Genomic DNA, 23996 nt, shown 5'->3' on the forward strand with positions numbered 1-23996 from the left:
AAGCGAAAGTCTGCAGGATGATTGTTATTAGACACTACAGAATCAACGTAAGAGAAGCAGCTGTTAATGCCCTCACTGCAAGAAAATATTTCAGAAGAAATATAGATGTGAGTGTTTAAGAAGCTGCAATCAAAAGCATGATAAACTGTATGTCCATAGGACACCACAGGCCATCATTTCAAACGTGTTTTGTAAATAAATAGCACACATCAAAGGACTGTTACCTGATTTAATGATCTCAGCCTGCACAGTCATGATATCTTTATTTGTAGATGATGTGGAGGCAGCAACATGACTATTCGGAGGTCCAAAATCTGTCACTGGCACTGAGCAAGTTAAAACTGGAAAATTGTCTGATGGGTTTGATTTCTAATTCATCGGGTATTTCAAATTTTCAGGATTAGATACGGTGTCAGATTGCAAGGTTGATGTTTTCAGCTCCCCATGAATCAGAAAACCTTCAAAAAATTGTTCTGAAACACTGACACCTGGTGATTTGGAAGGGATACACAGTTTCTGGGATCTTGCACCTTCTGACTGAAAATTATGTTCTTTCCAGTTTCCCTGCTATTTTTGGACACAAAAGCTGTCCCATTTGGGAATCATCTGTAGCAGAGATCTTAGCAGCCAGTACTAGGGTTGGCGCACACAACTGGGGTGTCTGTCCTGGAGCCATGTATCTCCTCTAAGATGTAGTTTATTCTTTACAGATGTGCTACAGGAAAACAAAACAAAACAAAACAAAACAAAACAAAAGCACATGTTTGGAGCTTGGGGAACACTTGCCCAGGGAAACGGTGCAACAGATGCAGCCAGGTGTAAACTACAGAAGAGAGAACATAGAAACTCAGCAGTTCATTCAGCCTCTGAACATTGTTATAAGCGAGACCACGCAATTTTCTGGTCCATCGAAGATAATTTATTAATTAAGTAAGCAGGCACAAGCAAAACAGCGCTGGGCGGCTGGGGAGTCTCCACTCCACCACGGCACGCAACTTCCCTTTCCAGCGTCACTGTTTTATAGCATCCAAGTTCCGGCTTGTCAGGACTTGTTGAGCCTTCTGAAGCTGTGCGGTCCGTTGTTGAGGGTCGTTGTTTTTCACGCGTTGCACTCGTGTTCAAGGGAGGGGGGGGGGTCGTGAAGCAGCAAACAGGGTGGGTTGCTTCACAGAATCCTTTGTTTTAACAAGGATGCTTTCCCAACCTCCCTTCCTCATTATCTACTCGCTTAATCCCCTTATCACAATGTTGTGAATTGCGAAACCTTATCAGATTCTTTACATCCTTGAAGACAATGAACAAACCCCCTACTAATTTATCACAAACATGTTGGTAGAGCAATGGGGTTTCTTCTTCGTCAGCTCTTTGGTTCACTGCAGTCAATATCCATCCTGTTCTAACACCTGAACTAGAGCTGGAAATACCAGAAATAAAACCTTGATTAAGCTCCTAGCATGTCAAATTCAACATCAAGAACAACAAAAACCCACAATTTTTGGTGCCCACTGGCTTGCTGCCTACACATATGCTGCCAATATTGCCATTAATAATTCCTGTTAGCATTGTAAATCTGCTGTGCTCTCTACTGAATACACTTTGGGAATATCTGATAACTGAAAGCATCAGGAAAAAAATGTTTAATTATTGAGTACAAACTATTTCAGATGCTATAGGTCTTTTATGTCCATAGGTGAGCAACAAGAAGGTGGGTGGGTATTTCGCAACTTTCTTTTGCCCAAGATATTTATCCTTACCAACTGAAATCATTCTGTTCTCTCTTAACCAGTAACTTGAGAAGTGAGGGAGAAGTGCACCTTTTAAGAGCTTTTTTGTTCATATCAAATCTAGCAAAGCAAACAAAGGTTTGTCTAGACTACAGAAGATTACACAGCCTGACAGTTAGATCTTAATTATTTGAATTTCAGCACATGATCAAGTACTTTGATGGGCGAGGGTCTGTATTTCAGTTACACAGAGGACTGTTCTGGGTGGAGGATCTACTGCAATTCCTGTTTCTTTACTGCCTCTGGTGTTTGTAACAGAATGAAGAAATCTATCATACAAGCAAGGTCAGTAGGATTAAATTCTTTGTGTGAGGTTAGAACATTGCCTACAATTTAAATTTTTTATCTCAGTTTGAAATTTTCCCAGGTGAATTTCTTCCAAAACATCTAACAATATGCTAGATGTGGTCTCCATGGGGCTGTATACAGTGCTGCTACATTCTGGTGCACTGAGCTCTTTATCTTGCTTACTGGTTGTCATCCCATTTTGCAGTGCTGTACATATCTTCTCAAAGGATCTTACAGACTCATAGGTTAGAAGTGAAAGGATTGGCCCATCTATACATATTCAAGAGGCAATTTATTCTTATTCACATCATTACAACTATGCCCATGGCAATTAGACCACTTGTTTACCTGGAGAAATTTCATTGTGAAAGAAAATTATTAAATAGTTCCAGCTGTCTGTGAGCTCTGTGATTTTGTCATTACTGTAAAATGCCAATTTCTTCTCAGATTTGGAGTCCTGCATTTGGAAAAGAAAGCCATGACTATGTAGCCAGTACACAAGCAAGCGCCAGTGTTCAGAAGCACCTGACATAGGTGGCTTCCAAATCCTGTGTTATCACAGCCATATACCCGCACAGTTCACCATCTCTCCTTACTTCTCACAGTTTCTCATTATGTTGTCCATGCCCATCAGTGTAGAACAATGTTTTCAGTCCAGTCAGTTAGAATTAGTGCTGTTGGAAGCACACCAGTGATTTGTAAGAAAGAATTGAACAGTTCTCCATTGGCAGTTACCCCTCTAGAATATGATTGTTCATGCTTGCAGACAGTATTTATAAGAAATGTTAGTTCATATTGTAATTTAAAAAAAAAAATAAATTCTAAAATCCTGATAAGGAATTCCAATAATACATTCCAGTGCAGGAATCCTGTTTTCATGGTGCACAGTCCCTGTGCCTCATTATACTTGGTGTGTATATATGGATAAGCAGACTTTCACCACCCCAGAAGTCATATGTTTGTCCTGTCAAATAGCATTTGATGATTTGAATGAAAAGTTGGGCCAGAAGTGACACGTTGCTCATTGAAACGAAGGACATGTCACACCCAATTTCCTCTTCATGTCAGGCTGAGTCACTTTGCCCCACTGTCTGGCGTGAGAAATGTGTCAATGGCAGTGGTTCCTATTTCATGCACAACATCTGTTTGTAGCTCACTAGTTAGATGAGCAAGTCCCAATATCATCCCTGCCAGCTGTCTCACGTACTATTTCAAACTGCTATGAAACACAAGGAAACTGTAATATGGGACATGTCAGGGGCTATGCTCATTTGGCTTTGCTCATCTGAACCTCTGACATTGTGCTGGGTTCCTCGTCAGGGCTTGCTCTGGTTCTGCTGTGGATTAGGCTGTGTCTCAAGCAGGGTATTTTCAGAAGAAGGGAAGGATGTGTTAACAATATTGCTGTCTTAACGTGAACAGATGTGAAAATTGGCATGGTGCTGAGATGGGGCATATAAAAAACAGATACAGAAATCTGCATCAAACTTTGGCTCAGCAATAATTCTGGGAGTGTAATTTTAATCTAGTCTAATTAGCCTAATTTCTATGACTGCTGATTTTTCAGCATGTCTCTAAAGAACCGCAGTTATGAAAAGAGAAGCAAAACTTGCAGTTGTCGGAACAGATGTTCCACCAGTCCATCTAAACGGGGAAATTGTTAAATTCAGGATTTGATACAACTTTTTGAGAAAAAAGATTAGGGGATAAACAGCAAATATACTGACATAAACTCTTGCATTATTCTTGTCCTTTTATGAGATGGAGCCAAGGAATATTTTTAGATATAAGCAGGATGTAAGCCAGGTCTCTGGCTGAGATTTGGGATTTTTTTCAGTGTCGTTGTGGATGTGGATAAATTCCCTATGCTTTTCAGAGGCTATTAGGGCCAAGATAATATAAAGTTCTAGCTCGAGTAGGAATTTCCCCATCCTCCTGTTCTCCACTGCTAGATAGGTAATTTGGGAAAAATAATTCAAGAGCCTGTAGATTTTTGAGTCCTGGGTGAGAGCTCCAGGAAGAGCTCTCACTTAGGGAATTGGTTTCCCTGCTCCCAGAGAGCGTCTGAACGTTGGGACTGCAGAGGAGCGCTACAGGGTGGGCATATTTCTGGGACAGGCTAGGAAAGAAGATTCAGTAGTGAGTTACATCAGTTCACCGTAAGGTTTTGTGATGTCAGTTTTGTAGACTCACCCAGACAGGATGATGGGCATATATAATAAACCCTCAGATACATAAATAAATAAAAACGATCATTTGAACTGCCTGAAATATTAAAGAGCATTGATAAATAAATTACAACATTTTTGACTTGGGTCCCTTTATGAAACATGTTATTAAAATGGCTGTAACTGTATCCTGACTCAAGAACTGGTTGGAGGGTTTAATCTATAATTTACCTCAGAAAGGCATAGATGCAATGAAAAAGGATTGATTGACATCCCATGATATTGTATCAATGCCACCAATCGATCCAGTTCTTTACTGTCACAAACACCACTGTAAAACTTTTGAATTCCTTAACTTCACTGATATTGTTGCTCCTACTTTACACAATTGCAAGTGAAACAATATTAAACCTTCCCTGCCCTTGCTCTGAAAACCTGCACATTTCATTTGAGGTTTATTTGAGCAAGGATTGAAAAGAAACCCCCAGGGTTTGGCCAAGGGAATAAATAACTCTATCACCTGGGAATTTAAGTAAGAAGACAAGATGAAATGTCATTTGGGAATTATTATGCAAAACAGGAGTGCAGAAGGCAAAACAATGTTAAAATATAATTTGTGTGTTTTAATATTATTGTCTTTTTATATTTTAAAGGCACAATATAAAAATAAATATGACAAAGGGATAAATGCATCTAGCATAATTAGCATGAAAATCACACCTCATTCGTTTTCTGGATATTGCCATGTCTGGGTTATAAATGGCATGTAGATACAATAGAAAGTGAAATATTTCAGAATATTAAATTCTTTTAAGATGGTGCCATGGGGGCCTTAATGTCTTTTTTTATTCCTGACTCTAATTTATTCTTCTTGTATTGTCAGCAATAATCCTTCCACGAAAACGCATTCTCTATCCCTGATCTGAGCCGTGCCAATTTCTGGTGCACTGTCTACAGTGATAGCTAGCTCAGGGTGACAGTTTTATACTGAGTGGAAAAAAGAGCATGTTCCCTTACCGTAATGTTCCCAGATAGGAGAAGAAAGAGTTCCCATTCTTTTACATCATGAAGCATCTGGCAGGGAGTCACGTTAATACACTGCAAATTGTAAAAACTCAACATTTTTTTTTTTTATGGAATGTTTTGGGGTTCATGGTGACCTGAGTTTTGATATAAGCTTTCACAGAAAATTTGGTGTTCTGAATGATGTTTGGGTATTATCCAGGGACACAGATCTGGGTCAGAGGACAAGTGTCTCCTTGTCCAAGGTAGTGTGTAGAGAACATTTTGAGAAATGTTCATTTAACATCAGAAATGATTACACACTAGCAACTGTCTGATAAAGATCAAGATAAGAACTGCAAAAGCTGAGGGTCTATTTTCTGTCGTAGAAAGGCTCTGCCCAAACCATACTCTTATAAGAGCCTTCACATGGCACTTCGCTTACTGACTTTGGGTTTTGTTTACATCGTTCCAGCCAAGGAAGGTAATCTTTTTGACTGTAATAGAGTTTATATCACCTGCTTGACAGCCACAAATTCTGTCCTCTTCCATTATGAAATAACTTAGTTTTGAGAATTGAGCTTCATTCAGAGGTATTTTGAGAGCTTTTTTTTTTTTCTTCTTTGTCCAAAGCTGATGGAGAAAAATGTCTGAAGAGTTGTCAGATGCGCAAATCTATTGTTTTGTTGTCTGAGTGGCCCATGGGCTTTTCATCAACCAGCTGAGGTTTTTTGTTTGATTGCCCGAACTATAAGCAGAGATGTTCATGTGGTGACAGTTTCCTTCCCCCAAACACTTGCATGAGTGTGCACGTCTTAGAAAAGATCAGGCATAACACATATATTACTGAAAATTACTATTAAAACTTCTATCAAAATAAATGAAACCAGTAGAAGAGAGAAAATACTTGGCTAAAAACAATCAGAACCTGAAAATTTTAATGACATGACTTTTAAAAGCCAGCTGGTGCTATCACTTTCCTAACTAACAAAAAAAGAAAAAGAGAAGAGTAATGTTCAAAGAAATAATTTTTCTCCATCTGAATGCAAAGAGAAAAAGAAGTATTTGAAATATATACTCCAAATGTCAATGGTCAATGGTATTCTAAATTCTATTCCAACAAAGTAAGATGAAATTACAGATAGCCCTGGGATAGAAATGGACTGGAAATTTTGAAACTAGAATTATGGCAGGTTCTGAAAAATGACTACCAAAAAGTCTGTTGGTAGTACAGTGTCTGAAATAGGAAGGATTAAATGATATGCCATGAAAACTCCTTAGCTCCTTGTTTAAAAGCTTTTTATTTAACGGCAATATTTCTTGAAATAGTTTTTACTTAGGAACTTTTATAGCTGACTGTGGTCCAAAAACTGAACTAAACTGCCCAAGAACGGAACCAAATTAAAATTGCCAGGCAGTAAAGAGAAAACATGCATACAGGAACTCTTTATTTTGACAATGTGATTTAACAGTTGAAAGGTTAAATACACTACTCTTAAACTGAAATAAGCTCATTCAGCAGGAATCAAATCTCAGCTTAAAATATGTGGTCGGAGACTAACCAGGTATATGCAAGAATGCCTCAAGAACAGGTATCTTGGTCTCATGCCACATATTCCTTCAGGACCAGATAATTCTCAGAGTATTTGCTACCACGTCCAAAATTATGTGTGGTTTGTAGTAGAATGCAGTTTGTATAATGGACATTTCTCCATTCCTTTCCTCATATTTCATATTATTAATTCCTTCTATTGCTTTCACTACAATAGAGGCAAACTTTCTGCAAGAGTTTTCAGGTTGTAGCTGGTTGCAGCTGCTGCATAGGGCTGATTACACCCCCCCACCCCCCACCCCAAACCTTACATATTGCACTCTTTGCTGATAAACTTAAAATATAGATATTTTCCATATTTGACAGAATACTCTAAAGATTTGCAGCTATCATAAGATCACACAAAATAACTCTGGAAGGGACCTTGAGAAGTCATCTAGTCCATCTCATGCCCCTTAGGCGGAATCCGCTATACCTAAAAAATTGTCAAGAATAATTCATCATTCTAAGCTGTTCTTAAAACCTGAAATGATGGCAAGACCACAACCTTACAGTCTAACCCAGTTCTTAATATTTTACTGTTAGAACATTCTCCTTATGTTCAACTTAAAGCTTTTTAACAGTTTTAAGTCCATTAGTTTTTGTCCTATGCACAGTAAGCAAGAATAAAGGATACGTCTTTCCTCTTTGCAGCCACCTTCGCTGTCTGAGGGTTGTCTAGCGCTCATCTGTGTTTTCTGAACTCTAAAGCAATTTTGTTCAACATATGCTTATCTCATAGTGTTAGACTTGCAACATGGTATCTAGACACTCTAGATAATTAACACGTTTACTTGCTAATAGGAATCAAGTAGCTAATGTGATCAGTTGTCATTTACTGTGTGAAGTAGGAACTAAATAATGTGGTTGAAATGGTTTTTGGCAGGAGGAGTATCTGGGTGTAGCTTAACAGTGTCCCTTTTTCATTTTTTTTTTTTTATTTTGTGGTTTACTCTTTGTTAAATCTGCCTAACATATCTACTCAATGTAAGGATACTCAGGGTAAGAAAACTCAGTGTAAGACCTCAGAGAACTCACTTGTTCAAAAAATTCAAGCTCATTATTTTTATGAAATTAGGCTGGATAATGAAATGATAATGTCGATATTACTATCATCCACAACCATGATTTTAAAATTGAACATGAGATCTACTCCAATTAAAACTGTCGTATGGAACATAAAACCAAAATGCTATGATAGTGGAAACATTTAGACATGCACATAAGCTTTTAAAAAAAATTCCCAGATACAAGAACAAAGCTTTTATTCATTCAAAGGGTAAGTCAGACGAAGCGCTCTTTATACATTAAAATTGCTGGTTGCACACTGTGCTAAAGAGGACAGACTCATTACAGAAGGCTGAGCACAATAAACCATAGAATGATCAGGCTTGAAAGGAAATGTAGGAATGTTTTAACTAGTAACATATTCTTTATGAGGCCAAAATGATAAATGAGTTAACAGCGGGCTTTCATATGAATATTAAACTAAAAACAAAGGCTGAGATGAGAAGCACCTATGTTACAAGCACTGTGTACAAATTTTACTCTGCTTTCTGATGTCTTACATGTTGTGGCACAGTGAAGAGCTACATCATCCCTAAATTACGAAAGTTCAGAAGGGCAGTATTTCCCACTGGAACTTGCATTCACCAGCAAGCATAAAGATTTATAGCAGCATGCTGGTTCAACCTTGTTCTTTTTAAGGGTAACAGAGAATACACCTTGCCCAAATAATGTGGCCTCTGTGATTTCCCAGGGAAGAACATTACAGAGGCAAGTATTATTTTCTTGTCAGGAATTTGCACTTCACTTTCAACTCAGGTGTTCACTCTCATATACAAATACTCCTTTGAAATACTTGCCTGGATTTATCATTTTTTCCAGGTAATCATTTAACTCAACTGCGTACATTTAACACTTGCCTGCCCCTCTCCTATCTGCTCAATTTATATTAGATGAGTAAAACTTCCTAAGATGCAGGAGTTGGAGTTAACAAACCTGTCCCCACTTGCAGAGCCTGTTGTTATACTACAACAGTTGGAAGTTGTGTAACACGTAGGAGGCTGCCATGCATTTGGACAGCTATCCATAAAGTACTTCCGAAATCAAGAGCCATGAATATAAGTCTGTATAACTTCAAAAGAAGCATGAGCAACCCAGTACTCACCTGCAGCTGTGGCGGCTATATGCATGCAGATAGCTACAGAGACACCGCAAGCTCCACCATGAAAACAGCATTCTAGTTCTCATAGTGACAAGCAATTAGATGGAAAAGAACACTTGGCTTTCCCCACTTCAAAATAAATTATTCCTTTACATCCCATACACTTAAAAACCAATCTACAGGGTGACATCAGACTGCTAACACTGTTACTTGAAGTGAGAATGAGAACATCAGTGACCTGCACGTCAGAGAAAGTGTGGGAAAGAAAAGTAAAATATATGAACATCCCTTTGGTAGGTACAAGGACAGGATCTGGACAGCTGTATTCCTCATTCCCCCTCTTACCAGCACGTAGCAGGATCAAATCCTCACAGTGCCCCTGCCAAGTGGGAGAGCTTTTGGTGCAGCTTGAAGGAATGCGGTTTTCAGCACAGAAACCTCTGCTTCGTTTGACTGTTTGCCTCCTGCTTTGTAACAGCGGACTGCTCTCTCAGATTCTTCATGCATTAAAAGTAAGCAGCTCAAATTATAATTGGGTAGTTAGTTTTATATTGAAAGGACAGCAAATTTATCTCATGGAGATGTAGTCACTTTGGAGCATGTTTTATGGAGATCATTAGATCTTACCCCCACATAAAGTATTATCCTACTTCTTTTTTACTATTATTATTAAAATAGAAAAAGGCGTACAAGTATCCAGAGGGCTTTTATCAGAATTCTCAACCAGTAAATCAAAAGTTTAATTTGGACTTCTATTCTCAGTTTGCTTGACTTTTCGCCACAGAAGTTATTACTTTTCACTCACATTACATACAGAAAAATATCCAACTGATGAAGGAAGTACTGACTTTAACTCAGACTAAGAACACACAAGTGCAGAACTTTTGTAAAAACTCTGTGAGGTAGTGGTAGAAACACCTTATTGCACTTCAGCAAAGGCACACACATTCATATTCAAGAGACCAAATGTCTCTTTAGTTCCCAAAGGGGTGGTAGGACATAGATGCCTCAGAGGAGTAGCTCCAAGGTTCCAGGCTGAGCTTCCTCATTCCCATCTCAAAATGGTCTCACTGTGCATGCCATGGAAAGCAACTGAGCACAGTAGCTAGTAAAATGTGGTTTTCCTCCCTAACTTACTGCATGCTGATTTTTTTTTCCCCAGATAGAAGCTCTGAGTACAATTTGAGATGTCTTCTTTTTATTATTACCATGATAACTGCCAAAGCACTAGTTGGCAAATTTTCTTAGGATTTTTACTTTACAAATAAATATTTTCTCCTGCTTTTTGAGCATTGTTTGCAAAGCTGATGCTAGTTTTCTTTCTGTCAGTTAAGATTACTTGTATAGTCCATCTTAGAGAAAGAAAAGCATGGCAGGGAGTACATACATAAAGCAGTTTTTAGCTGTGTTTCAAGTTGCAGAGGTTTGTGGAGTTGATTGCGTTACATAAACAAAAGCTAGAACAGGATATTTTTATTTCAATCACTGTGACAGGAGTCAGATACAAAATCCAACTTCAGATATTGTAGCCAGGGTAAAGAATGAGATTCATCAAGAATCTGACATCTGTTTTTAAGAACCCTTTTCAAAGATACAATTACTCAGATGTGTGAGGTCTACTTCAGCTGATGCTTTTATTTTGAGTAAATTGACAGCAGAAGCTGATGGCTTTGACAATTATTTGTTATAGAGGTGTACAATGCATAAGTATCCATAATAATTAAGCTTTGTGTTTCAAAACATCTAAGAACTATAAAAGAAATACCATCAAAAGGAACCACGGATATGTTCCTGACTGGATATTGAAAGAAAATACCCCCTCCTCCCAGTCCCCCATGCCTGATTGTTTTTATTGCCAGAAATCTTTGGAATTCTGTAGAATTTTAGAGCTAGTTCATAGGGCAGGGGGGTTAACAACATTCATGCAAACCTGTTTGGCACATATAACAATTGGGAGATATGGTTGGAAGATATAACAGTGTCCTAACAGCATAAACAGTCTCTTTTTTTATTTTTTATTTTTTATTTTATTTTATTTTGCTTGGAGAAAATAGCTTGGAGGAAGCTATTGTTGCTGATTCACTATTATTCGTTTCTCTAGATAAATTCTGGTCACATGCTTGCTCTTATTATTCTTTCATAAGCAAAGCTTCTGTACCTCGCATGAAATCCATGAAAAAGCTTAGCTCCCCATGACCACAAGAGCAGGACCAAGCTGAGTAATTCTGCTTATGCAAAATACTCTCTCAAACTGAGGCTCTTACTCAGGAAAATATATGAGAGGCAGAGTACGGCCCAGCTGTTCCCCTAAATCCACGCCTCCCAGAAAGGTAATTATTCAAATACGAGGTGTTAGGGTACCAGTAACACCGCTGTTGCTTCTGAAGCTAGAGTTACCAAGGACAATAAGGAAATAACACACAAATACAGTGAGAAAATATTTACAGCTTTTGTCAATACATTAGCAAACTGAAAACAATAAAAAAATAAAAAAAAAAATGTGAGAATAGGGGCTATTTGCCAGCTGTGGCAGCCACCCCTGGGCTGCAGGCTGCAGCACAGGCCCCGAAGTCTGGCCAGGCCTCAGGCGCTCTGAGGGCCCAGAGGCTGCCGGCGGACAGTCAGGCACAGAGGAGCAGTGCTGACAAGCAGTGGTTTTCCAGTTTTAAAGCCCTGCTGAGGGGTCTCTCTAGTGGGGCATTAATTGAAAACCAAGTGGCAGAAACTCTTCTGGCTATAGCTCTGCCTTCGTGGGATGAAGGAATTTGAGGTATCTGCAGGAGCAGTGGGGAGGAGCCACTCTTCCCCTTGTAGTTTCCCTGTAGTGACAGAAATTCTTATTTCCGTAGACTTTTATGAGATATTCCACATCCCCGTGATATGTTGCACCTGTCTATTCTTTTATGACTCTGCTTATGTATCTCTCTCTCTTTGTGGACATCATAAAAATCATTAGCCTCTCACCCTATAGAAACCAGCAGGAAAGGCACCCATGCAAGAAGCAAAGAAAAACACAAGTAAATCATCTATGTAATCTTAAAAATAAGTTACTTTTTCCTCCAAAAGCAATCTGGGGAGAAAAACATGAACATAAAAAATGCATAGAGGGGTGAAAGCAGCTCATACTCACTTGAAATAATTTCATATTGTATGAAGGGGACCATATATCTTTAGATTTCCTCAGGTTGCCTTTTCATTTGCTTTTAAAGAATAAAACAGAATCTGCTGTATGGAGATGTCATACAAATGTCTTGGAAGTCTGGAGAACACAGAATTTCTCCAAAAGCAATAGTGAAAGAGAACACTTAACTGGATCGGTTTCTAAGCGTAGCTCCCCTCCTTTTCTTTTGGTTGTTGCAAGTTGTAAGAAAGGAATTTTCTGAGGTGTGCTGCTATTAGTCTATTAAGGAACACATACGTAAGTGTACTTAGCAAAAGCAGAATATGTGAAGAAAGCCCAGTTACAATACAATTTGAAATGAGTTTTCATCTGGTTATCAAGTCTTCAGTTGCATTTATTTTAATGGCAATCAGAAGAGACTCAATCATGCTGAATAGTATTTTCTTTAAAAGTGAGCTGGACACATTTAGGGACCAAAAGTGAAGTTATAGACATAGGATTATTTCATCCTTGTGGAGATAATTTATTGCATATTTTTTCTCTTCTTCAAGAGACAGAATGAATTTTCACTCTCCTTTGGGAACGGTAGACATAAAACATTTTAAAATGTCTGAAACAACCAAAGTGCCTTCAGATGTTACTTTACAGTAGCAAACTTCACTGGAAACTGCAGCTGTTGTCTTGGGGTGAATTTCAGATCATCACACAACAAAAACTGCAGCTGGGTCATAGAGCCTTTAATTGCCTGTTTCCTCAGGCTGATCCTGGAGGGCCCAAATATGAGCAAGAAGTTGTGCGTTGCCAGTTCATGGGCCTCTCGGGAGCGGCACTAATTACAGATTCTTGCTGTGTTCTGTGCATAGATTTTTCTTAATTTCTCCATATGAAAATGGTGCAGGCGGGAAGCAATCGCTTTACAAAGCCAGACTGGGTATCAGTGAGAAATTTCCTTTTCAGCAAGGAGATTGTTTCCACTTAGCAGCGTTTAGGCATCAGCTAGTGAAAGCATTAACTCCCTTTATTAGCCCTCTAGACACCTGTGAGATTAGTTCAAAGGAGTGGGAGTTCAATGGCACAAGAAGGAATTACATGAACATGCCCATGGAAGAGCTGGTTTGCCAGAGCTGACATACAGCAGTGAGAGGTGATAGGGATGAATATACTTGCACACCTGCCTGCAGGCTTGTCCAGTGCTGCCCTGTGAGTCCAAGTGGGAAGAACAGATCCATCCTACCCTTTCTTTTTTCAAAATGTATGAGAAAGAGCCTATACTAAATGTATAGAAATAACAAAAACAACCAAGAAAGAACAGAAGCTGAGTTTTCATTAAAAACCCCAGTTGGGTTGACTCTGCTTATCTTGAGCAGGATTATGGATCTCAAAAGTAATGTAAAATGTAGGTATCTAAGAGAGACGAGCATTGCCAGAGGATGACTCACACACAGTCCTAGAATAAGTAAAACAGCCTGAAATATGAATTAATTTCATAAAAAGCTCCTCCAAAGAGCCATCATCAAATCTGGGATGCTGACCCCCTGGCTCACGCCTGAGCAGTGACCAGAGGCAAACCAGTGGTGGCCGCTGCGTCCTTCCAACCTTCAGTGCTTCTCTGGAGTAGTCCTGTGTGACGGGCACGTTTCTGAGGGTCAGGCTCTCTGTCTAGACCCAAAGAAACTTAGAGCATGCTGAAATGGAGCTCTGTGATACATTCTTCTTCCAACAGAAACCTAAAATTGTGTTGAAATGAGGAAAGGGAAAAGGGAATATTTAGGGGTTGACAGAAGCAATTAAACTTCATATCTACTAGAATCCTGTGACAGATATGGTCAAAACTTGTCTACTGAAAGTACACCTGGGTCTCCCTTTTTGTCTGACTTCTCTGTGCTTAGCTCACCTTGAAGAGAAATTTGGGAATGTGCTGTCATCTCTCCTGCGCTTTGAAAAGAGACAGACTTAAGATCTCCAAAATGGGGGAAAACAAAGAAAAAAATTACGTAAATTCAAAGTTGTGCAGCTCTTTTTCCCCCAGGAAATCTTAGCCATATTTCCTGAGAAAAAATCAGCACAAATTTGACACAACTCACTGCATTTCCTCAAGAGGTAGAAGGCTGAAAAAACTCAGAGCCTGAAATACATGCTTCCCCCTCTGCAGTAATTCACAGTGTGGCAGAAAAACCTTCATTACGTCTGTTCATAGTACATTGCTTCCCTGGCCTCCTATTCCTCACCTAAAATGGGCATTAAAATCACACTGGTTTCATCAGCAAAATAAGGAATAAACCAAGAAAAAAATGTCAGAAATGTTACAACATGCTTAATTTAATTGGATTTTCTGTTCTGAATCAGGAGAATGAAAGAAACATTAAACAGAACATGCCCAAATGTTAAGGCAGCATGAGCAGTGCCATCTGTCACAATATTTCTCTAGTTATTTTTAATCTCTTGCCTAGTTAAAATTATGTTTTCTTAGTGAGAGGCATTATTGTAGAACATTTATCTGTTATAAACAAGAGCTAAAGTATTCATTATCCCCAGGATCCATTAGTAACGATAAATGACCAGAGGAGAGGTAACTGTACAGATTTCATGCTCTTTTCCATGCGATATTGGATAGAAATGGCAGAATTGTCATATTAGATCATACTAGAAGGTCTAGTGACTTCATGATCCTCTCTCCAGAGGTAGCCACTAGCAGAAATGTCAGGGAAAACTCATGAAAAAATACCTCGCAGAACAAACTGTTTGGAGGAAAAGATTCTTAAACCCCAAGTGGTTGCCAATGACCTGAACTTGGAGAGCACACAAATGATTTACCCCCTCTTCTGTGTGTCTGTGTCTAACCCTGTTAAAATCACACTGAATTCTCGCCTCCGACACTGTGGCAGTCTGAACGCCATTGTACTGATGAAGGGGCTTGAGCAGATGCCCAGAGGGCACAGCACAGAGCCCTGACTCAGCATGGGGAGTTCATCACTGGGCAACTGCCGGCATCTGTGGTCAAATAGTGAAAAGCTGGCTCCTCACGTGAGCGGTCTGGAGACGTACTGGTGCAGGCATTTAGCTGGGTGTATCAGCAGAGCTCCACTGACGTCAGGCATCCCTACCATCTGAGCATCTGATCTGCTACATCCACATGCACTCAGAGTTTCAAATCTTACATTCCTCTTTTGTGAAAATTAACAAATGAAAAAGAGCAAATAAAAAGGCTCTTTGGAATAAGCATGTGTAGCTTTATAAACACTCAAGAAGGAGAACACTTTCTGTTAGTAAAAGTTGATTAATTTTGGTCTCCTTATCTCTTAAAATGTGTCTGGATTTTCTATCAAATTCCCCATTTCTGTAGTTCTATTTTTGCTTTTAGATCATCTAATGAAGATGCTTTTTTTTTTTTTTTTTTTTTTTTCTTTTTCCTTTTTGACAAATGCACAAGCTGGGAAGCCAAATGTCAACAGCAATTTTATCTGAGCTGCAATTTAGTGAGTACATACCTATAAAGAGCCATTCTAGTAATCCAGGGCTCTTAATCCTTGTAAAACGCATGATGTGCTGAATGCAGAGCAGCTGGCCTCGTGGCTCAGTGACCAATATTGTCTTCATTTGACATATGCTGGCTAGTCCATCCAGTGGCAGTGCTGGCACAGCCTCTGTCCAAGCCAGTTAATTTAACCTACTTCCTCAGCGTCACCATGTGCACCTAATGTGATCTGTGCAGGCAGGCTACCATGGCTGGGCAGCGTCCCTTTGATTTCTGTGGCATGCTGCTGGGCTTTAAGTGTTCAGGGCCTAGGGGTGGGATATTTAACAATGCCAGATGCCTGATTATAAAATGCTGCAATTTAATGGGCTGCCACAATTCCCGAGTTGCCAAGTCTTGCATTTTTATCATGAAGCTCATAATATTTGATGTTGTACTCCAAGCCTCAGCACTTGGAAATATGGGGCTGTGTTCGAACTGTTAACATTTATGCACTTATTTTTTAAAGGTTGTTTTATTAGCGCTCCCTAGCTGCAGAGGAAAGCTCATCTTCATGACCCTAAAGATTCTGTTATAATATCCTGATTTGTAAATACTTGATATAGGCTATATATAATTCCTGCATAGATGCATCATTGATGCTGAGCAAGATAAAACACCTCCTACTGGTAGTGCTGCTTTTATCTCTAAGGAGAGTGATGGTAGCTAAGGATGTGAGCTGCTTAGTGCTATGCTGAGTCATGCTCCAGGGCTGGCAGAAAGTGTTTAAAGTACCCCAATCCTTTATGAAGCTGCTCAGTAGAAATCAGGCTCAGCCCTAAACTCCTGCTGTCATAAACGGACAATGCAAGAGCGATGGAAATGAAAATTGTGGGCTTTTGGCCAAATGTATCAAGGAACAGGATATTGTTTGTTGTAAAGGCATGAAGTAGTGTATCAAAATGCTCAGGCTGGTATGGAAGTGAGGCAAATCTTTCTTCCTTTCCGTGCCTGTTACTCACTTTCCATGTTTAACCCTGCGGGAAGACGAAGGTCCAGCCCGGGCATCCTGCCTGCCCAGCTTGCCCCGTAGGAACAGCCTACTCAAGCCAGCTGCCCTCCAATGATCCCCATCTGTCCCAGGAAAAGGCAAAGTTTCATAAGACTAGATTTACACAGTGTTTTTTGATCTGCTCTGTGGTTGCTGCTTGCTGTAAACCCGTGCATGAATAAATAATAGATCAATTTTTTAAAGTAAAATTATCTTACATCTCTTCAAACAGCTGCAGCTCAAAGACATGCAGACACAAATTTGTTTTAAGTCCCGTAGGCACGCATGCCATAGCACTTCTAGAGCTGAGAAACAACTGAAATAATGGTGCAAAACACAAAGTTCCAATGTTTGAACCAGAGGGTTAAGGCTTTGGGAAAAGGCATAAAACAAAAATCTGTTATTTAAGGTGTTTACTTCAGAGGTTGTGTCTTGCTTGTTCTGTCATCAGAGCTGAGAGACTTCAGCTGAGAAGCATTTCTTATAATAAAACTTTCAGTGAAAGGTTTTATGGGTTTAATACATAAAACAAACGATTTTCTTTGTCCCATAACTTTAAACATCAAATTTACTTTAAGTACTTTAATATGCAGCTGTGTGGAAAGACACTTTTGGTAACATATCAACATTCTTATAGGTAGAAAAAGGAAGAAAAGACACTGGAAGAAATATTCTATCTGCTAGAAGAAAAGGAGAAGTAGAAACCAGTTGCAAAATATCTGCCTTAAGCAAATCTCTTCCCTGTACATTACTGGATTTAAAGGACCAGTCAAAAAGGTGAGCCAGAAAAATGTCCTATAGGAAGACCTGTGTGCCTTGGTGGTGATCCCTAAATGTAAGCAATCAGCAAAAAGACATCTTCTGATGGGAAAAGGTTGTTTTGAATTGTGTAATTAGCTCATTTTTCACAAACCGGTTGTTGGTTTTTTATTGACATCATGTCTCTTTTCTAAGAATATGGATTGCAAACATAACCAATGTGGTTAATGCAGGATGTTTATCCCATTACTGACTGCAAAACAAATAATCCAGAGATCAGCCCTGAAACCCCAGCCATGCTGGAGTCAATAGAATATTTCCGTGTGCTCAGGGAGGTCAGGAGTTTTCCTGGAAGCACTTCACAGGAGAAAAAATTACTGAGGTCCGGAAATGAACACTGAAAGGGGTAGGCTAGTGGTTTCAGTTAAGGAAAATCACAAAATCTTTTTTTTTTGCCAATAAGCAGTCTTAAAATACAGAATAACCTTCCTTCATATAAGAACCATTTTAAAGTACACAATTAGCATTAAAAGACATCTCTTATACTTCTATATTAATAACCTGCTCATGGATTCATTTGTGAAACAGACAGCATGGGAACAATGTCAATCAACAGAACAGATGTTGAAAGCTCTAAGAGGCTTATATGGAGATTATATTCACAGTGTATTTCAGTAATACATGTATATTCTGACTTCAAATTCTATTAGCTGATGAGTCCCTGTCAGCTTAAGGGCACTGAGACTCATCCAAGGGGCTCAAGCCCCAAAGCCTGGAGAGAGTGGGGAAACGAGGAAGCTCCTGTGCATCCCATGCTATTGGTGCCTGTGGACAATAACCATCATTTAAAAACATTTAAAGAAGTAGAGAAACAGATCACCTCCCTGCCTGCTGCTGTCAGATCATGAGAATCTATAAGCAGTGCTAGCTAAAGGCATATCCAGAACTTAAAGCAGCAAATGGCCTGGTTTAGGCTGCTCACTACCAAACATGAGCCATTATCAGGATGGCTCCAGCACAGCCCAGAGCAGCACGTAGTTAAAAAGGCCAGCAGCATTGTGGCTCACAAGCCAGTACTGAAGTCCCACGGCCAGACAGAAACACAGCTCAGATACTCTGAATATTAACAGCCTTGAAAAGGATGCGGGACCAGCAATGGGAAAAGAGAAAGACCCAGTTGGTAATTCAGATAACAAAGTTCAAAAGGAGAAAAATGAAAGAAGTGAAGAAGAACTGGCCACTGTTCATTGCCTTGCGATAAATGGGCAGTTTCTGGTTTGCAGTTCCCTTGTGCTCTGTTGTTCCTCTGCAACAACTTGCGGATGTATCTTCTGATAGGTACTGTTTAATAAGAATTCAAGTTTTTGAGATTGTTTTATTATTCATGGTGGTATAAATTGGAGACAGCTGCTGAAATAACAAAAAGATCTGATTCATGTGACTATCTTTTTTTTTAACCTCTTTTTTACTTCTAGCTACTTAGCTTCTTATTCAGCTTGGGCTGATTTCTGTCTCTCTTTATTTTGTACTACTAAAATTAAATTTTATTCTTGGATCCCATCAACGCAATAGACAGATGTAAACCTGAGTTCATTAGCAGCAAAAATATCCTCTGACAGAAGTTAATGAAAATCTTAGCTGATGCACTGAATATATCTGGGAAGAGCACTCAAAGCAATGAGGTGCTAAACCATGGGGTTATGTCTCCATAGTGGGGTCCCACAGAATCTGGTCAGGCTGTTTACATACTGAGTACTCAAAACAAGGTCAGCTCACAGAAAGCACTGGAAAATCAAGAGCAAAACAGAATATTGCAATAGATCAGGTAGAGCTACCTGGACATAATGAACAGAGAAAGCAAAATATTTTAGCTGTAGAATTTCAGTTACAGACAGCTAATGATTACATTCAAGATTGTTACATATATGTATGTAAATGATTTTAGGAGACGTCCTATACAGTTTTTCAAAGATAAACCAAAAAAAATCCAGTGCCTACTGAGAGATTGATCAGAGTACTTTTTGTGAGTAACTAGTGGTTAGGTAGACATGACTGTAAGCAATAATCAGAGTTGTAAAAGCAAGATAGAAAACTGTGAGAGGATTGACACAATCTGTTGAGGAACATGAAGTGGAGGAGGAGAGAGTTATTGAGTTAGATGTGATAGTGAGAGAGCTGATGCATTCAGTGTGTCCTAAAAATGTGGATGCCCTGCATGATTTGTGGCCAAATGCTGTTCAGAGAAGAATGGGAAGGAGCTGATAGATTACTTTGCAGCAGGCCAGTCATTGCTGCATTTTAAAAAATGGTATTTAGGGAGTCCTCTTTGCAGGTGCCTGATCATTCTGTAAGTGAAAGATTTCTTTTCTTCCTTTACAAAATTTAAAACACTCCTTACTCAGGAAATGTCTGCAGAACAGGTGTTATTTTTTGACTTGTGGAAGACAGAAGGGTGGCTTGCTGGCATAGCACGGTATATATTTCTGATGCATAAGCAGGTCCATTAACCCATACTTAGGCTGTCCTGTCATTCAGTTTCCACAGCTAAAGCAGAATCTTACCATCATTCTACGGCTTACGTTTAACCCACTTTCTGAATCCCTTGCTGAGGCAATGCCTCACCTGAGCCTTTTTCAGGCTATACTAAATTCATGAGTCAGAACGACTGTGCTTAGGTTGCACTGATAACTGCTGAACTCCATGGAAAAACATCCATTAGCTTGAAGGACTGCTGTTCTAAGACTTTAATGAAAGTGAAAGCCCACATTAAGAATAGAGGAGGCACTGTCATTTTGGTGTTTTCAAGCTTTCTGTATATTTAGTGCTGTGCATCTTACTGCTTTGTACAACAAAGGAGTCTGCTGCTATGTTTAGTGAGTAACTACTAACCTCATTACACTTTGTACAATTTTTTGTTTCTTTAGCACTTAGTGAAATATTGATAAATTGACTTATCTCAAACTAAACCCTTCCTTCAGAAACGTGCTCTGCTGTAGGACAGACTCTAGGTCAGTTGGCTGGGCATGTCTGGCCACCATGCTGCCACCATGCATGACAGCTGTCTCTGGTCCCTGGTTACTTCTCCTACTCCAGCAACTCTTCAGCCACTCACAGCAATCACACAGCAATAGTTCTGTGAAGCAAGTGGGTGGACATTAGTTCCATGTGAAACTGCAAAGGGAACATAAATCTTGTAGGCAGAATGTAATTGCTCAGAGTGGGATCTGGCTAGAGCTTTGTCGGCTAAAAGTTTCGTTTAGAGAAGATACTATTATGATTAAAGAGCGTAACCAATCTGAGCTTTTGTTTCAGATTTCAGATGAAAGATGATTGGTTCACGAGCTCTGAGCACCATGATGGGGCATTAGTTCATTCATCTGTCACCTGCATGAGTGCTATTTCATGTCGTACTTTCTTGAACGTGTGCAGAGTTTGAGTATCACCAGACTGAAAATCATTATTCGCTGTAAAACTATGCACCTTTTAAAGTGATTAAAACAATCCCTGCACCCAGTTCTACTAAAGTTCATTCTAATCTTCTGTTTTCTGTTATGTACCTCCCAGAAAGCAGAAAAATCTTCAGAGGGACTTTAATACCAGTAGCTCAGGGTCTTCTGTCAATTTTTAGATTTGCAGATTATTTTGTGTTAGCTTGATGAACAGATAGACGAGAGATGTTTTATGCATTATTTATGCTGTGCAAGGGTGGCTCAGTAAGATATATTCGTCTCAAAATGACAATAAGAAAGATCTTCTCTTTCAGATATATTAAAAGGTTCTATAGCTCCAGTTCTGAGGACAGGTACCTTGGGTTTGTGACATATTTTCTTCTGATTGCACTGCATCGAGAATTGGGTCGTCCAGAAAAACAGCCCAATTCCATGCGAAAATTTTGTATAAGAATTCTGTATTGAAGCTGTGCTCCTGTTTTATGAACAGTGCTGAAGCCTTTAATTACTCTTACGAAGTTTTTGGCACACCTACTATACATACTTTCAGGAGGAGACCACATCTTCTGGTGCTTATTAAAACACAGACACAGGATCCAGGAAAGCTAGACTTAATTCAAAATGTGTGTGTATACAAAAGGCAACTGCAGCCTTTATGTTTGTGTTTCATAAAGTTGAGTGACTGATTTCACATCCTTGACATTTCTCTGATATAAAATGTTGCATGTATTTCTGAAAATGTAGTAAATGCTTTGAAGATTAAAACATAATCTCATTGCTCCAAAATCTTACTGTTTAATTTAAGGCATGATGAAACACAAGTAACTGATAGTGAAGAGATATTTAAAACCCAGAATATAGTGTTAGCACTGGGAATTTGATGATCGCTTGTGTGGGTTAATGATTCCCAGTTGAAGATGGGGAAACTGATGCAAAGAGAGGGAAGGAGCAGACAAAAGCTGAAGTTAACTACACAGCTGCATTGTTATTTCCTTAAACCCCTTGCAGTGTTCTCCTCCCCTTTCCGCTTTCCTTGTTCAAAACAGTTCTTTTCCGTTAGCCTATCTAGTACAAGACAGGATTGTTTTTTTTTCTGTGTGTAAGACAGATAATGTTTCTAACAATTAATTGGTTTTTACAAGAAATATATTATTTTTCAATGAAGTTGTGTATTAAACAGTAGTTTCTTTGTCAGTACAGGTTGTTGGATTTCTTTCCATCATAGGAGAATCAGTACCTTTAGACCTGGAAAGCTGTGTTGGGAAGAAGGAAAAAGGGAAAAGAGAGAGAGTTAAATTGTAGGTGATACGGCAGTGTTCTTTCACATCATCATTATTTAATTGCTGTGACATTCAATCTATGAAAAAAAAGAAAAGATTAGATTGTGTGGGTTTTTACACTTGAAGGCATGAACAGAAATGTTTTTTGCTTTGCTTTGGTTTGGTGATTTATTTACTTTCTTATTTTTGAGCAAGAGAAAGGAGACAGATTGACAGCACCAGGCGAGAACAACGCTTTTCTTAACCAGACAATATAAGTAACAGAGGAGGGGATTGTAGAAACATCCTTGAAAAAGGTCAAAAGCACAATGCAGGGAACTTTGTCATGGAATTACAGAGAAATTCACTCCTATGCCTTCCATGTTCCTGATCTCTCTATCTAGATTGCTAACAAGGGTGCTGAATGACTAAGGCATGTACATTTCTGCCCATCTGTCTGCTAAAACATATTAACTCATGAAGCACAAGTCACCACACACTCAACAGATGGTAACAGCTCCCAATCACTTCTAATTTAACTCAGCTTTGGATTGATAACCAAGAGCTCCCAGGAAACTCAAAGAGAATCTTTTGTTTATTGAACCACTAAAAATACAAAGCCCTTTAATGTTACCAGTCTTGTGAAATGTTAATTATGTCATAGACTGTTTCCACTAAACTTTCCTTTTGTTTTTTGAGAAAAGAAATGCACAGAACCAAATTCCACTGCACTGTTGGAGACTTCTAAGTATCAATGAAATTTTACGGTGGATTCATTTGGGTACCTGGAGGAGTATTCCCGTGTCCCTGGGCATCAGAAGCCTGCTCTGGGCTATTTTCCACTTCCATCAACAATGCCTCCTATTGACCTTCATAGCCATATGCAGGAGGGTTAGCATGTCCTGATCAGGTTTCTGTGTAAATTATGCACCAACCTCCCCAATATGGCTGAGATTAGAGATGCCCATGAAGTAAAATCCAAACTTTGTCTCCCCTCATGCAAAAAATGTCTTCCCAGATATAATTTTGGTGTACGCACGAGTACTGAGTACAGTCAGGTACAGCTCTGGATATGGTTGTGCTTTTGGACCTGGTCTTGTGTTGCAAGATCCTGCGATGTATCATAGTGCTAACTGGAAATGAATTTGATATCCCTGGTAGAAATCAAAACGCTTAAGCGAAATGACCTATGATTCATCTTGTGGTAAACATGATAAGAATTAAGTCTCTATGCATAATAACTGTAATACCTGTAACGTGTTAAGACTTAAGGATAAGAAATTGGTGATGTCTCTTTTTTTTTTTTAAAGCTCTAAAATGCAGCCTATTTCATCTCTTCTGTAAAAAAAAAAAAGTACCTTATCACAGTGAATATCAACTTCATGTTAATTCAAGAATCTTCAGTGAAATTCTGCAGTGTTTTATATAGAATATGAGAAAAAATTTCTCTAGACTTCTCAGCCAGACATATTGTATGAAAATTGTACCCTGTTTCGAAACATTTTTCTCCCTCCAAGAGCTTTTACATAAATAAAATGGAAAGTAGAAAGATCATTCAAATGCCTCAAGTAGCCCCAGATATTAAACAGCTTATTATCAGGCTATTTTTATATAAAATATTATCTTTCCAGAGATTTTAAGCAATATTATGCATTTGCTTTTTTCAGCTTGTCTTTCAGTGCTCCTGTGGAGCCTTTCATGTGTTTTTTGATGCTCCCCTAGTTTTCCCCGTGGCTTTTGATTTCTCCCAAACCTCAATGTGTACATTCTGGAGACTCCCAGCACCCTTCAGTTGGGTTTTGGTGCTCCCCAATGCCCTTTTGGTGCCCCCGAAGCTCCCAGTTACCTAGGGCATGCAGTACTGCAAACTTTAGTTGGAGTAGAGTAGTTGGGAAGTTGGAGT

General features: G+C 39.1%; 1 protein-coding gene across 1 annotated transcript in view; it reads left to right on the top strand.

Annotated features, from left to right (window-relative positions):
- LOC106037701 (uncharacterized) overlaps positions 1–23996 on the top strand; it is a 479206-nt gene that overhangs the window by 11742 nt on the left and 443468 nt on the right. The window contains exon 2 of the transcript XR_010834890.1: positions 17264–17403. The gene's annotated coding sequence lies outside the window, so the exon portion shown is untranslated. The remainder of the gene's footprint in view (positions 1–17263; positions 17404–23996) is intronic.

This window comes from Anser cygnoides, chromosome 13, assembly GCF_040182565.1.
Source record: "Anser cygnoides isolate HZ-2024a breed goose chromosome 13, Taihu_goose_T2T_genome, whole genome shotgun sequence".
Taxonomy (NCBI): domain Eukaryota; kingdom Metazoa; phylum Chordata; class Aves; order Anseriformes; family Anatidae; genus Anser; species Anser cygnoides.